The 16,148-nt window shown below is 46.7% G+C and overlaps 1 long non-coding RNA gene across 2 annotated transcripts in view; it reads right to left on the bottom strand.

Annotated features, from left to right (window-relative positions):
• Positions 1 to 247: 247 nt before the first annotated feature.
• The window catches only part of LOC129460425 (uncharacterized), a 35,625-nt gene continuing 19,724 nt past the window's right edge, over positions 248 to 16,148 (bottom strand). For both annotated transcript variants that reach the window (XR_010115069.1, XR_010115070.1), the window contains one exon: positions 248 to 2,066. This is a non-coding gene — a long non-coding RNA (uncharacterized lncRNA). The remainder of the gene's footprint in view (positions 2,067 to 16,148) is intronic.

Raw genomic sequence — 16,148 nt, 5'->3', positions numbered from 1 at the left:
ACGGAGAAATGTGAAGGTGCTGGCACTGAAGCTGGAGTGATCCAGCCACAAGCCCAGGAACACCGGAGCCAACAGAAGCCAGAGGAGGCAAGGAACGGATTCTCCCTGGGAGCCTCCTGAGGAAGCAGGGCTGTGCCACACTTCGATGTGGGCCTAGTGATGCTGAGTTCAGTCTCCTGGCCTCCAGAACTGTGAGAGCACAAATGTCTGTAATTTTAAGTCTCCATGTTTGTGGTCATTGGTGCAACAGCCACAAGGAAACTAACAGGCCACAAAGGACAGGTCTGTCTCCACCCCTGCAAGAACACCAGCTCCCAGGGCACTGGCGGGGGCTCTGTGTTCCCAAGGTCCAGGAGTGGCATCACACACAGACTTGGATTGCTCCCTGGGTTTCTAAGAGTGGCTCTCCACAGTCGGATGCAAGCGCCTGGAGGGCCAAGGCTGTGTGCTGTCCATCCCTGCGTGTCTAAAACTCAGCACAGGGCCTGGCACAGGGAAAGGGCTCTCAAGAGTGACTTGTGAATATGAGCATGAGCCAGCAGCAAATGGACATCAAGCCAGGAAATCAGCAGAGCAGGTTCTGCCACGTGGATGGCAGAGGTCTCATGGCATCATCCCCTATCCTTAGTTAACTTGCATGCAAGGGGGTTTTTCAGACATGTGCCTTGCCTTCCCAACAAGCCTTAAAAGCTCCTTAAGGTGGGGACCTCCTCCTCCCTCGCAGCAGAGATGTACCCAAGGCTTGGCAAACAGGAACGGCTCAACAAAGATCCACTGGCTGCTTGGCCAGTGGATGGATGGATGCCCAGTTGGGAAATTGACATTTCCCAGCCAGGCAACGCCATCCATCCATCGGCCTCAAGTACACAGGCCTGTGAGTCCCATTTTAAAATGTAGAATGTATGAGTCTCCAACCGCAGGCTCTGTAAGTCCGGAGACGGCCAAGGAAACTGCATTTTTAATTTTGAAACCAAGGTCAGGTTGCAAGGCCACCTACGGGAGAGGCTGATGAAGACACCTGAAGTTGAACTGATGAAGGTTTATAGCTTCCCATGGGCTGGCTGCTGGAGTTGAGAGTTTGCTCTCTGCTTAAGCATAGATGTGATTTGAAAAAAATGCAGAAGTGGTAACACAAAATTATCTGGCTCCATTTGGGGAGGAGCCCAGCTGGTCATCGCTCAGGATCTAGTTGTCTGTGCTGATGCTCCCTGGCAAAAACGATTGTTCAGGAGGAAGCACAGTGATGCAGTGCAGAGAAAACTGCAACTCGACACTGAGTGAATGCAGGGTGAACACACGGAGGAGTTTCGGTGTAAACACATCTCTTTGGAGGGTTGGCGATTATTTCTGAAAATTACAGATTTTCAATGTTTGCTTTGGTAGGAACAGCTGCCACTCTAAGAGCCAAACTCTAAGCCAGAAAATATTGTGCTTTGAGCTGAGTGTTCTTGTGTTTGAGATGAAGCAGGAGCTCCCTGCAGCCTGGCACCTGCTGGGTGTGCTGGCCGGCTCCCTGTTAGTTTCCAGCCTGGGTGCCCTATGCAGAGAGATCACCCTGGTGAGAGATCACCGAGCGAGAGATCACTCTGCCTTTTCCTCCAGGAAAGTGCAGAGGCTGCCCCGACTGGACACACTGCAATCCCACAATTAGGGACCACAGCATTCACTTAAGAGCTGATGAGGTGGACAGCAGAAATAAGGCAAAGCATGGTATCAGGCATCAGAAAGCTATTGGAACCTCAGTAGGGCTCCTTCCCCTCTCTGGTCTTCAACCTTTCCATCTGTTAAATGAGGGAATTGGACTCTGTCCATATGGGATACGTCATAAAAGATGTAGTTGAAAGGCTTTACATAGCACATGGAGAACTCATTAAATAACAGTAATACCACTTTGAGAAATTTGTCCATACTTTAATTCTTTCTGTCCCTCTGATGATATCCAGGTGGAAGGCTTCTTTTGGTACCAGGATCTCTTTAACATCATTCTCACATTTTGTATCTAGCTTGCATTTAATAATGTTTTCTTGTTTTCATTGTATTCAAGGCAAGTGATCACGGTTTTTCACCTATGGTAATGACAGAAAGGTTTGTTTCAAATAAATGTGTGTGAGCACAATGAGACAAATTGAACAGATGCATTAGGTCAATATAAATGCAGATGTTAGGTGGAGAGTGCTATCAGGTGCCTGATATTTGGGAGTTCCTATACCTCTCTAACCCTAAAAACCTTTCCAGCTCACCTTTCCACCAGCCTTACGAAGAGCAGTGACTGTGGTTAGAGGCCACATCTTGTCCCTGATTTTCATTTAGGAGCTAGACTTGCAGTGACCCTGGGCCATCTAGCACAGTGATTGCCTTTCTATTCCTGCTGGAATCTCCAGCCTGAAGCCACAGAAAGTACCTTGCCCATTCATGCCGCTGACATCTGCAGCCTCCTATGCTCCCTTGACACTTTAATATTGCTATGAAAAGACATATATCTGGGTGTCTGTGCTACATGAGAACCCAGCAAGTTCTTCTTCCTGCCTGTTTACGCTAAAAATACTCATTACAATTCAAATGACTTTCAAATTATGCTCATCTGGATTTCTGTGCTTTATAAAGACTCCCAAGCCTGTCTCTTTCTGGGGTTATAAGTTAAAATATTTTTATTATGATAAAAACTGCTTTAAAGGCTCCGCAGACCTTTGCTAAACTGTAGATACTACAGCTTCATGCTGAATAAGCTCTCTCTCTCAACCCACCCCAAAAGAAGGGAAACTGAGGACAGGGGCCCTGCAAAAGAATGTTGCATTGAGCATCAACTTGAGTCTTGGTACAGCAAGTGACAGTACTACATGCAGCAACCATGGGTTAACTCTATCCATCACTGACTGTGTGGAGGGAATTACTAGCATTGGCCACCCTCAAAAAGAATGATGGTATTCCCCATCAGTGAATAAAAGGCACAGGAAGATACATTTTAGCTAATATGAGGAGGAATTTACTAACATTCAGAGCTTTCGGCAGGGAAATATGGAGAGATCACCCTAACACTGCCTTCAAAGGTAGTGAGCCATGAGTCTCCACAAGCCTCCACAGGAGGATCCCAATCACAGACTCGGTGGCCACCTGCCTCTGTAAAAGCAATTTGAGGCCGGGCATGGTGGTTCACACCTGTAATCCCAGCACTTTGGGAGGCCAAGGGGGTAGATCACTTGAGGCCAGGAGTTCGATATCAGCCTAGCCAACATAGTGAAACCCCGTCTCTACTAAAAATACCAAAATTAGGTCAGCCATGGTGGCACATGCCTATAATTCCAGCTACTTGAGAGGCTGAGGCAGGAGAATAGCTTGAATCTGGGAGGCAGAGGTTGCAGTGAGCCGAGATCATGCCACTGCACTTCAGCCTGGGTGACAGAGCAAGACTCTATCTCAAATTTAAAAAAAAAAAAAAAAAGAACAGAAAAAAGAAATTTGAGTGCTGGATTTGTGGATTGCATCCCCTTCCAGCTCTGAGAGTATGCATCAGCTCTGCATTAGACACAAGTTCTGGAAGCAGACAAATAACATCCAGCTGAAGTTAAATTCAGTGAACTATATTGGTAGACAATGGGACTGCAAGTCCAGGCACAGCAGGATCCAGGTGTTCAGATGACATCATCGAGAAGCTGTCTCTCTCTTCCCTCCTATCTGGTTTCCCAGTGGCTTCATTCTCCAGAAAGCAGTAAAGTGTCTTCAAGCTGCTCCAGGCCAGCACTCTATCAGCTGAGCAGCTTGAGCAGGAAAGAAATTCTTTCCCACTTGGTCCAACAAAGGTCTTCCCTAATTGGTCCAACAAAGGTCTTAAGGTTTTTCTAAGAAACAATCAGAAACTCACAAAAACCTGTATGTAAGAGCACTCACTTATATCTACTGTCTACTGCAAGATAACTGAGACAACTTAAATGTTCCAAGATGGAGAATGGGTTAAATAAATAGTAATATATCCAAATGATGGAATACCATGCAGCCAGTAAAAAGTTATTTCCAGGGAACAGTAATGATATAAAACTGTTCTTGATATATTGTTAAGCAAGATACAGAAGTAAATAAATAATAAGGTCATACTAATTAGGTCACAAAAATTTTGTTACAAAATATTTATTAATGAAAAACTGGGTGTAAATGTACCAATATATTTTCTCTGAGTAGAGGGATTACAGATGATATTATTTTTAAACATTTTTAAATTTTCTACATTTTCTACTATGAATATGTATTACTTTATATACTTAGAAAAAGGTAAACAAATATTGTTTTAAAAGCTGGACAGGCATGAGTGGCCAGCAAGTAGATCCTCAACTTAGACAGCAGACCCACAGAAATTACTCCTGTGAGGCTGAGGACCTGCAGGTGTGCTCTGGCCCAGCCCCCAGGTGCTCCAGCCGCTATCTCCTGTCTCATCCTTGGGGGATGGTTGTAGCCATAGCCAAGAGACAGTGTGCAAGGTCATGGCCAGAGGTCTCTGAAGTGTGTGTCATTCCAAATATTTAATGAGATTCCCCTGCATGTGTGCATGCACACACACACACACACACACGGCTGTTCACACCAGCTCCATTGCTAAACCGGGCTATACGTTCAAGACAGACTTACAGCACAGGTACTTAGAAAACTTGTAGGCCCCCTGTGTGTGTCTGACAGTGACATCCATCCATTTTACATTCAGGCTTCTTGGTGAAATGTACATAGCCTCTCCTGCTATGAATCAAAACACATCAGCGTGTCTTCTGCTCAGCCCATGGAGGCATCAGGGTGATGGCAGCTCACAGTACCCAACCCGAGGCAGCACGAATTGCAGCACCAACTGCTCCTGAAGGCGGCCAGAATCCTGGGGCCAGGGGCAATCACCTTGGTTGTAAGAGGGCCTGAAGCTGTCACCATCCCCTGTCCCTCTCTCCAAGGAGACAGAGCTTAGCAATTCTGGGACCTGCCCTAGCACTGCACCTTCCCAGACCAGCCCTTCCTCTGCCAGAGTTGCTGCACCTGGCATTTCACTGTGGTGCCTGTTATGGATCATTCCTGAATTCCTCCTCCTATTTTTTTTTGAAGTCATTTGGGAATGGCTTTTAGGAGGATGTGAGCCTTGGCCACATATCTGAGGCCAGGAAGAGCAAGATTTAGCATAAGTCATGGAAGAACTATGGACATCTATTAGGCATCAATTAAAAATTGTTTAAAAACACTATGAGAGTAAGAAGTGCATATAAGAACTATTAGACTGCACGGGTGTAGTGGCTCCAGCCTGTAATCCCAGCACATTGAGAAGCCAAGGTGGGCAGATCACTTGACGCCAGGAGTTCGAGACCAGCCTGGCCAACATGGTGAAACCCTGTCTCTACTAAAAATACAATAATTATTCAGGTGTGGTGATACATGCCTGTAATCCCAGCTACTTGGGAGGCTGAGGCACGAGAATCACTTGAACTCAGGAGGCGGAGGTTGCAGTACGCTGAGATTATGCCACTGCACTCCAGCTTGGGTGACAGAGTAAGGCTCTGTCTCAAAACAAAACAAAACAGAACAAAAAGAACCATCAGACAAATGCATTCATTTGTTCACTGTGAGCCCACGTGGATACGCTGGATGCTGAGAACACAGTGAAGTGCAAGACTGTCCTTAATGCAGCCAGAGTGACAGACAGACACCTGCAGAGTGACAGACACAGAAATGCCAGCTGGGGCCATAGGTGACATCCAGTCAGGAAGAATAAGCAAGTGCTGTTCAAAAACAACAAACACCCCAAAATACTAAATATATGAATGAATAAGTTTGCAAAAACTTGCAACAGAGTGGCCTGGCCTGGGCGTGGGCAGGAAAGTCATCCTTAGGGAAGTATCCTTCAAGCTGAGATCCAAAAAGCAGGATAAGCAGAAGCCAACTCCGAGATGCCCGAGGGTAGAGGGTTCCAGAGAAGAGAGCAAATGCTGTGCAGAGAGGGAGGGCAAGAGGATCCTGAGGTCTTGGGGATCAAGTGAGTGCAGGGATTCCAGGCCTGGCAGGAATCTTTCTGGCTGTTTCCCAGGGAGCAGTGGAAAGTGATGTTTCAGCTACTCCAGCCTACTCAGTGTCTCTCCTCACAAGTTCATGCTCCGCCCCTGCTGAACTGGGTCAGCTCTGAGTGGAGGTGTTCAGAGGACACAGAGAGCATGGTGGTCCTGCTGGCAGGAGGCCCTGGTGCCACAGCCATGGGCACAGCAGGAGGGAATGGGGGTATTTAGCTGGAGAGACCCAGGTCTCTCCTTTCTGTGTTTCAGGCTGCCTCTCAGTGAACAGAGGAAGACTCCCAGTGTGGCTTCTGGGGCCTGAGAGCTGAGACCTGCTGCTGCCAGTCCAAGGAGGTGGATGGGGGTCTAGAGGAAGGACTTGGGACTGGTGAGAGCTGTCCATGGTGGCTGCCTTTAGGAAGTTGCACAGCCCCTCCTCACCTCTGGAGGCAGGTGCTGGACAGGTCGGGGAACTATGGAGGGAGCTTCCGCACTGAGAGCCTGCGGTTCCCCTCAGGAGGTCACAGTGTAACAAAGTGGAACCTATATTCTGGCGTCATCTCCATGCCTTCCCTCCCGCGCCACCTTTGGCCAAGATGAATGCGTGTGATGACACTGTCTTTTGCAAGGGGTAAGAGCAAACAACCAGACAAAAGCATCAAACTAGATTAGGCAGAGTGTCAACTGAGCCTTCTCAGGGTAGGTCCAGCAGAATGGGCCCAGGGGCTTCAGCTGTGTCATGAGAACTGTTACAGCAGGGCTGGACATGGAGGAAACCAGGGCCCATGGACCACCCCAGGACCAAAGCTTCCTCTCAACAACCACGGGAGAAAGCTGCTTCGCATCACTGGAGATGAGGCCCAAGTTCCGCACCCAATACTCAGCAGCCCTTCTGATGCCGGTCTTGGTGGCTGGAGGATGCTGGCTGACTGAGCTGGACCCCAGGTTCTCCCTGGAATGAGGGTGTGGGGGAAGCAGGAGGAAGAGCCCTTTCTAATCCCACCCAAGCACCAGAGACTGAGAATATGAGAAAAATGCTTTTCTCAGAGAAAATCCAAGGAGTTGTTAACAGAAGGAGGAAAAGGAGGCTGGGACCATCGAAACCAACAGTCGTCTGCATCAACAAGGAAGGCCACACTCTTGTAGGCTCCTGTTCCTACTTTCCTACCTCCCCTCCTGCTGACACATCAACTTCAGCTTCAAGCAGAGAGACAAACCATCAGAAGTGCTCGTGGGCAAGGAGGGGGGAGGAGCAGGCCACCCTATTTACAACCTCTTATCATGTGTTTAGAAAAAACCACCTGAGAAGCGAGAGTTGAGTTTTTCAATACCCTGTGCTCAAAGTTAGCTTCGGTCATGTTTGCTGGTAAAGCAGCCGATGCCCTGCTCAGCTCCAGGCTGGCTTTGCTGACGTGTCCACCTTCCTTGTGACTTAAATTCTACTCCCAGAGTCCTCCAACATTACAGATTCTACTCTGAGGTGAGGAGAGAGGCGGGTTTAGGGGCTTCACATTTTGCTTTTCCTTCTGACCCTTTGCAAAATATGGTCTGAGAAGTTTTTGACAAAAATGTAGCTTTTCTCTTTTTTTGGCTGAAATATTGAATGTATCTGACTTTTCTCCCTTCTTATAGAAATATAATGATAAAATAATGATAACGAGCCTGGGCAACATGGTGAAACCCAGTCTCTACAAAAAAAAAAAAATTAGCTGGGCCTGGCCATGGAGCGCACCTGTAGACCCAGCTACTCAGGAGGCTGAGGTGGGAGGATTACTTGAGCCCAGGAGGTCGAGGAGGTCGAGGCTGTAGTCAGCTGTGATTGTGCCATTGCACTCCAGCTGGGGGAACAGAGTGAAACCTTTTCTCACAAAAAGAAAAATGTTTATGATAGATCTGCTAAATAATGTATTGCAGCATGACCACAGGAGTACATTCTGTATAAGTATATTGTAGACTACAAGATCTTAAATTATATCAACATAATCAGACTGAAAATCCTAAAGTCCCACTTTTAGATTCCGAATTCAAGGTCCATGTATCTCTCTTGAATGAGTCAATATACATAACATGATCCCTAAGATTAAAATCCAATTAATGTGGGTGTCTGGATATTTTTGAAGCCTTTTCCCACCTGCACACACACAAAATTCAACCTATTGTTTACTTTAACTTCTGAATGTGTAAAAAATTGTTAATGGATTTTAGAGGCATCTCCCATGAGTGTATATAGTTTCTGCCTCTCTACTCATTTCCAGGCTGGGGACCCAGATCAGGTATGGAGTGCAACTAAGGCAGATGGTCAAGGCGGGTCACCTTTGTGAGGGTGAGAGCCAATCTGATGTGTTCTGAGCAAACCTCCGTGTCTGCTATGTTCCCTTCTGCACTTCTTTTCCAGGAAGACCAGCTGTCTATTCCCCCATGCTGCCTCTGGCCCAAAGGCCTGGCCAGTGAGCACCATATGACTAATTCAGACTAATTGTCATGGATCAAATAGCTGCAAACTATTTCCAGTTGCCAGTCTCCTGTTTTCCAATTGTCCCTCTGTTATACGTCTAAGCAAACATTTGTTCTGCTTATCGTTTCTGAGCAAAGACATGAATCACTTGCCTAGAAGAAACCACAGAGGCAGCTGTTGCCCATTAGGAGCTGACATTTGGGAACAGGGCCTGCAAAACAGGACTCCAGAACTGGAGTTTGCTTTTTATTTGTCTCAGTTCTAGAAAAGGAAGCACTGGGCACTCTAGGGGACTAGCAGCCAGGTCTGTCCTATCATTTTGTGGCAGGACACTGGAATAGCAAAAGACCTTCTATTATTAAGAAATCTTTCCTTTTCCTGACTGGCCAAAGTGCCTGAAATCCCACCTTCTGGCTCTCCTTTGGCGGAAGATGCTGTCTTAACGTTCCTGTGAAAGTGCCCGTGTGTTGCCTGATGAACTCATGAACCAGTTTGCTCTCATTAAAATAATCGTGGAAGCCCTTCTAAAACAGGCTTCTAACATAGAATTAGAGGGAACTTTGTATTAGTCCATTTTCATGCTGCTGATGAAAAAATACTGGATACTGGGTAATTTATAAAGGAAAAAGGTTTAATGGATGCACAGTGGCACATGGCTGGGGAGGCCTCACAATCATAGTGGAAGGCAATGAGGAGCAAAGGCATATCTTACGTGGCAGCAGGAAAGAGAGTATGTGCAGGGCGACTCCCCTTTGTAAGACCATCAGACCTCCTGAGAATGATTCACTACCATGAGAACAGCATGGAAAAGACCTATGCCCATCGGGTCCTTCCCATGACACATGGGAATTGTGGGAGCTACAACTCAAGATGAGATTTGGGTGGAGACACAGGCAAACCATATCAAACCTTGGGTTCTCAGGAACTGGGAACTTACCTTGATTTTGTAGCAACTTGCATGGAAAATCTACTTTCTAATATGCTTTTTGCTGCACAGGTCTATATGCTTCATATTATTTAATCCCCAAAACCCTATCAGGTGGGAAGAGAAGACAATATAATCAAACAAGGCCATAGACAGAGAGACAGAAACTTTGGGTTGGAGAAGCTTTCAGGCCTGATGGATTATCCCAGCTGAGCTCTGAAATGTAGGCAAGGTTAACCCAGGAAGGAAAGAGGAGACCAATGCTTGAGTGAAGGAAAACAAGGCTTAGGCGAAGGAGGGTGGGTAAGACAGGAATGCTCAGGGGGTAATTCTGTGGCATCGGTTTCAAGCTGAGGGTAGCTGGGGTTGAAAAATCTAAGTAAGTCCTGAACTTCCCTCGGGGCTATGGGTCTAAACTGACACCTCCTCCCCTGGGGAAGGGCAGAGATATTAGAGGATGCTCTGAGCACCAGGTTCCATCAGTCTTGTAAAGCTCAACACCCAACAGGGACCTGTATACTACAGGTGCTCAATAAATGCACATTACTGGAGATGGGAATCAGTTTGAAGATGGCGTCCATGATCACAATCAAAATCTTTTGCTCTAGGCTGGGCGCGGTGGCTCACGCCTGTAATCCCAGCACTTTGGGAGGCCGAGGCAGGTGGATAACGAGGCTAGGAGTTCAAGACCAGCCTGGCCAACTGATTGAAACCCCATCTCTACTAAAAATACAAAAAACTAGCCAGGCATGGTGGCAGGCGCCTGTCATCCCAGCTATTCAGGAGGCTGAGGCAGGAGAATCGCTTGAACCTGGGAGACGGAGGCTGCAGCGAGCTGAGATTATGCCACTGCATTCCAGCCTGGGTGACAGTGCAAGGCTCTGCCAAACAAACAAAACAACAACAACAAAAACGTCTTTTGCTCTATATAAGACAATTAAAGGAATGAAACCACAAGCTATAGATTGGGACAAAAAAAATATGTAAGTAACCTATTCATCAAAGAATTTGCATCTTTATGGGCCAGGCACAGTGGCTCATGCCTGTAATTCTAGTGCCTTCAGAAGGCCAAGGCAGGAGGATTGCTTGAGGCCAGGAGTTTAAGACCAGCCTGAGCAACAAAGCGAGTCCCCTCCTCTACAAAAAATAAAATAAAAATTAGCTGGGCCTGATGGCATGCACCTGTAGTCCCAGCTAGTTGGAAGGCTGACGTGGGAGGATCCCTCGAGCCCAGGAGTTCAAGGCTACAGTAAACTACGATCATGCCACTGCATTCCAGTTTGGGGAATACAAAAGACCCCTGTATTTTTTTTTAAAAGAACTTGAATATTTAATGTGTAAAGAACACTCAGGCCTCAACAGTAAGTATACTAACAACTCAATTTTTAAAATGAGCAAAAGGCTTGAAGAGACACTCACCAAAAAGACGTAAGGATGGCAAATAAGGACATAAAAATGTGCAACATAATTAGCTGTTAGGGAAATGCAACTTCAAGTCATAGTGAGATACCACTGTATACCTATTAAAATGAATAACATTTAAAAAAAATACTGTCAATACCAAGTGTTGACAAAGATGTCTAACAACAAGACTCTTAAACATTGCTGGTGGGAATAAAAATCGGTACAGCCACTCTGAAAAAGTGTTTGGTAGCTTCCTATAAGATTAGACATATACTTTCCATAGGATCCAGTAATCCCACCCCTGGGTGTTTACTCCAGTGAAATAAAGATCTATTTTTACACAAAACCCTGTAGCATGCAAATGTTTGTAGCAATAGTCTTCATAACTGTCAAAACTAGAGACAACCCAAAATGTCGTTCAAGGGGTGGATGGATAAACACACTGTGGTATATCCTTACAATGAAACACTACTCAGAAATAAGGAAAAATAAATTCCTAATAAACAATTTGGATGAGTCTCAAAGGCATTGAGCGGGCATGGTGGCTCACACCTGTAATCCCAGCCCTTTGGGAGGCTGAGGCAGTTGGATCACCTGAGGTCAGGAGTTTGAGACCAGCCTGATTAACATGGTGATACCCCGTCTCTATTAAAAACACAAAAATTAGCCGGGTGTGGTGGTGCATGCCTGTAATCCCAGCTACTTGGGAGGCTGAGGCAGGAGAATTGCTTGAACCCAGGAGGTAGAGGTTGCAATGAGCCGAGATCATGCCACTGCACTCCAGCCTAGGCAACAAGAGCAACAATCCATCTCAATAAATAAATAAATAAATAAATAAATAAATAAATAAATAGGCATTATGCCCAGTGAAGGAAGCCAATCTCAAAAGGTAGCATATGACATGACTCCATTTATGTGACATTCTTAAAGAGACAACATTGCAGTGATGGAGAACAGATCAGTGGCTCCTAGGGGCAAGGAGTGGAGGGAGTGTTTGTCTATAAAAGGGGTAACATGAGGGAGTCGGGGGTAGGAGGGGATGGAACTCTTCTATATCCTGATTGAAGTTCTGGTTACACAACCAATGCATGTGTTAAAATTCATACCACTTGTAGGACATAAAGAAAAGGTGACCTCGACGCACCTCTGCTCCTGGACCATGAGCCAGACAGAAAAGAGCTGGGGGCGTGTGTACAAGAGTAAACTTCCCCCAATCCCCCTCATTTTGGTTTGTGTTCACCCTGGCCCTTGCCTGGATCCTCTTCCCATCTTCCAAAAGTACAGGGAAAGGTGTCAGCCTCAGGAGTAGGAACCTGGGGGCCCAGCTGTTCCCCATGGAGGCCTGCAACCTGTGACCTGCCACACCTCACCTTGCCTTGTGTGGCATCTTGGATTCCTGAGCTACTCTGGGGTGCTGCCTGGTAGATCGGCTTCTGCCCTGCTGCAGACACCTAGCAGAACAAGTTCCTTCAGCTCTCTCCCACCTATTTTCCACTCTTTGCGGTACTGGGTTGCGTCTGCCTGCTTATTTTGTAAAAAATGAAATTTGCATTTCTTTTTCACATTCTTCTTGTTTTATTTATTTGCTGCTGTTGTTGTTTGTTGGGGGATGATTATCTAGAAGACAAATGGCAGAAGCTCCTTTGTCCTGCTAGCTTAACCCCCAGACATCATCCCTGCATTAGCAGACTGCTGCTGGGGCCTGTGCACCAACAAAAGAAGGGATGAAACCAAGGAGGGAAAGGCATCGGCTCCAGGAAGCAGTGGATCCAATGGATGAGAGAAGTAAAGAAATTCTCCAAGCTGGAGAGGAAGGAAAGCCCAGATGATAGTTGTGCTGTTGCCCAAACAGGGAACTGAACTGGAACGTTAGAGGCCTACAGAGGGGATGCCTCCAAGAACAAGAAGAAACTGCTCCCAGTGGATTTTCTGATCTGTTCAACCTTGTGGAAAATTGTCTTGAGAGGCTGCAGGTAGGTGTGGGAAAACTTAATCATCTGTGCAAAGAACACCAAGCAAATGAAAATGAGTTGATTATTGGCTTCAGGGAAAACAAAAGGAGAATGAAACCAACCAAGCAAGTCTAGTACACTACTTGGCTCAATCGTGAACAATAGTTACATAATGCACCATGCATATTAACAAAAACAGTTGTGAATGAACAGGGGAAGAGACGAGGGGGATGAAGAGGGCCAAGGTCACACCCCTAATCAAAATCAGCAGTTGGAACCAGAACCCATGTCTTTAGTGGCTGCTCCCCAGTGTTTGTCTGTGGGGGACCCAGAGCAGCACCATTAATTGGGGTGGTTATGGGGTGTGTGGGTCTGGGAAGAAGGGAATGGAGTGCCCAGGAACAGGAGAACCAGTGGCATAAGTGTTTATCTTTCCCAAGAGGAAGACCACTTTGAATTCTCCTGAGGTCCTGCCACTTCTAGGGTTCAAGGGTAATGAGCAACACCTTTGCCCCTAGGACTCAGCATCCCTGGGCTGTAAACCAAGAGTGTCCTGCCTGCTCTCTTCCCCCTTCCCCCAGAATCTGGTAGGGACAGACAGATCCAAGCTGAGCTTTTCAGGGCCTCGCCAGCAGCTGTGACTGTAAAGACCACATCTGAAGTTGAGCTGAGAGCTGGAAGCCTCAGAATCCTCAGCTGAGAAACTTCATCATATTCCTTCCTGTCCCCAAAGACCTCTGCAGAAAGCTGGAGACTTGCAGTTTCAATCAAGCATTCAAGTCTGAGCTAAATTATTGGTTAAAACAGACAACAAGTGGGGTTCCTAGCTAGGAGAAAAGGCATGGGAGAGAAACAGAAAGCTGACACCAACTCCCCACACACCCAGGCTCAGGGCTCCTCCCCAGGGAACTTCCGAGATGTGTGAAGTCACAGGAGAGAAGTTATGAAAGTCTGACCTTTGTCTCATCCCTGCAGCAGTCAAAGCTCTTAGGTATTTAAAGGCCATTTTCTTTTTTCCTTTTCTAGGAATTAACATTGTTGATCTTATCTCTGCTTGCTTCAAGCCCTACTTTTGAACCCTTGACTGTAATGTGTCCTCTTCCAGAAGGGCCTTCTCCCCAGTCTATCTTCCAGTTTTCCAGAAAAAGGGCTTCGATGGGAGAGTCTAATACCCAAGGGCCTGCAGCCTGTGACTTCAGAACTGAAAGTCCAAACCTTACAACCCACCCTTCTTCTGAGACACCTACTATCGTTCCAGAATTGTATGAGTGAGTCTTGTCTCCTTGGAGCAATTTTAAATTCCCGGAGAGCAGGGATTGTACTAGTCAGGGTAAGCTAAGCTGCTGTAACAAATAGACCCTCCATGCAAAGTTTCCATACAGTAGATGTTTATTTCTTGCTTACAAGACAGTCTTTGGTGTATGTGTATGTCCATGTGGTCATTCAGGGATCCAAGCTCCCTCTGTTTTGTGGCTCCACCTCACCCTAGTTCCTTGCTATCATCTGCATCCAGCTCATGGAATGGAAAAGAGCATGGGGGAGTGTTCCCAGTAGGTTTTTCATGGGTTAGGCCTGGAGGGAGAACACATCACTCCTGCTCATGTTCTATATGGTAAACCTTAATTTGAGTGGCCACAGTGAATTGCAAGTGAGCATGAGAGATGTAGTCCTCCTGTGCCCCCAAGAAACGTATGACTTGGGCAGATCAGCTCTTCTATTCCCTGAGTTCCTTTTCCTTCCCTAGAACTCAGCATAGAGAGGGACTTTCAGAGGCTGTTCCTTGAGAACTTGGTGAGGGTTGCACTGAGGTTGGCTGGCACTTTGCCAACCACATACAGATGTGCAGACAGAGGAAACTCGAGGGCCCAGGGCTCCGCTTTACCCAGAAACCCCTCATGTCTGCACCCATCAAACCTCCAAGATGAAGCAGGGCCTGCAGCACTGTGGTTGCATCAGAAAACAGATCGAAGGCTGGTCTTCGCAGCCACATAAGCCTCATCCTGGCCTCTGCCCACAGAGGTTGCGTCTGTGCAGAAATCCATCCCACAGCGTCAGGCAGGTGGGCATCAAGCCTCCACTGAGATTCTGCTCTATTAGAAAACTCATGCATCTGGTGTATCTGTCCCAGAGCAGCTCTGACTGTCCTGGACTAGGCAATGGAGACATTGATCATGGCCTTAAGCAGAGTGGTTTTGATAGGAGTGGCAGAGACAAAAGCCAGACTAGAGGAGCTTAGGGAAAGAACAGAGCTAAATGAGCTGGAAATTACCTTTTGCAGTTACCTGGGAAAAATAAGACTGAAGATGATTATGCACATCGCAAGTGACACACACAAGCGCATATGCAGCCAGGACTAGGGGCCCTCCTCTTGGAAGCCCCTGCTGCCTGCTGGTGCCGTCTTATCTCCCTAGATAGCCTCCCTGTCTTTATCCTCCTCCAGAGAAGCAGCGTGCTCCAGAGTCTGGTGCAGTGATACTAGCAGAGGCTGCAGGTAGTGTGCTGTGGAAAGAGCAATGGAGCAGGAACAGATCCCTTGGAGACACCTTATCTTCAAAATTGTTCTAAACTGTGCACCCCACCACCCCTGCCACCACCTGGCCCAACTCGCCACCATATCTTGTCCAGAAAATGAGCACAGCCTACTAATTGGTCTCTCTGATGTTGCTCTTGTCCCCCTGAGTTAGTCCTACACACAGCAGCCTTCATCATCCTTTAAAAATGTATATCTTGGGCCAGGCTTGGTGGCTCATGCCTGTAATCCCAGTGCTTTGGGAGGCTGAGGTAGAAGGATCCTTTGAGGCCAGGAGTTCAAGACCAGCCTGGACAACATAGTGAGATCCCATCTCTACACAAAATTAAAAAGAAGCCAGGTGTGTTGTTGTGTACCTATAATCCCAGCTACTTGAGAGGCTGAGGTGAAAGGATCGTTTGAGCCCAGGAGTGTGAGGCTGCAGTGAGCTTTGATAGTACCACTGAACTCCAGCCTGGGTGACAGAGCAAGACCCTATCTCAAAAAAAAAAAAAAAAAAGTAAATCTTACTGTTAAATATTCCCTTGTTAAGGCCCTCCCTTGGCTTTCTATATCCCTTTTTCTCTATCCCTTTTCCCACTTCCATTTCTTCACAATTAATTCTACACACTAATCATCCTTTATATTTAGTCATTTGACTTGATTATCGTCTCTTGTACTGGAAGAAGGTCTCTAGGAGAGGATGCTGATCTTGTTCACTTCTGGGTCCCAGCCATTTAGTAGACATGCTAATATTTACTTAAGACATGTGGTTTCTCTAAGCCTCAGTTTCCCCAACTGCCAAAAGGGGACAGTGAATTCTGTGTGTCACACATTATGGGTTTGCCAGGATTAAATAAGAAAATAAGGAAGGACAGACACTGTGGTCTGTGAC

The sequence above is a fragment of the Symphalangus syndactylus genome, chromosome 13 (genome assembly GCF_028878055.3).
Source record: "Symphalangus syndactylus isolate Jambi chromosome 13, NHGRI_mSymSyn1-v2.1_pri, whole genome shotgun sequence".
In the NCBI taxonomy this organism is placed as follows: domain Eukaryota; kingdom Metazoa; phylum Chordata; class Mammalia; order Primates; family Hylobatidae; genus Symphalangus; species Symphalangus syndactylus.
This window is presented reverse-complemented; position numbering and strand designations above follow the sequence as displayed.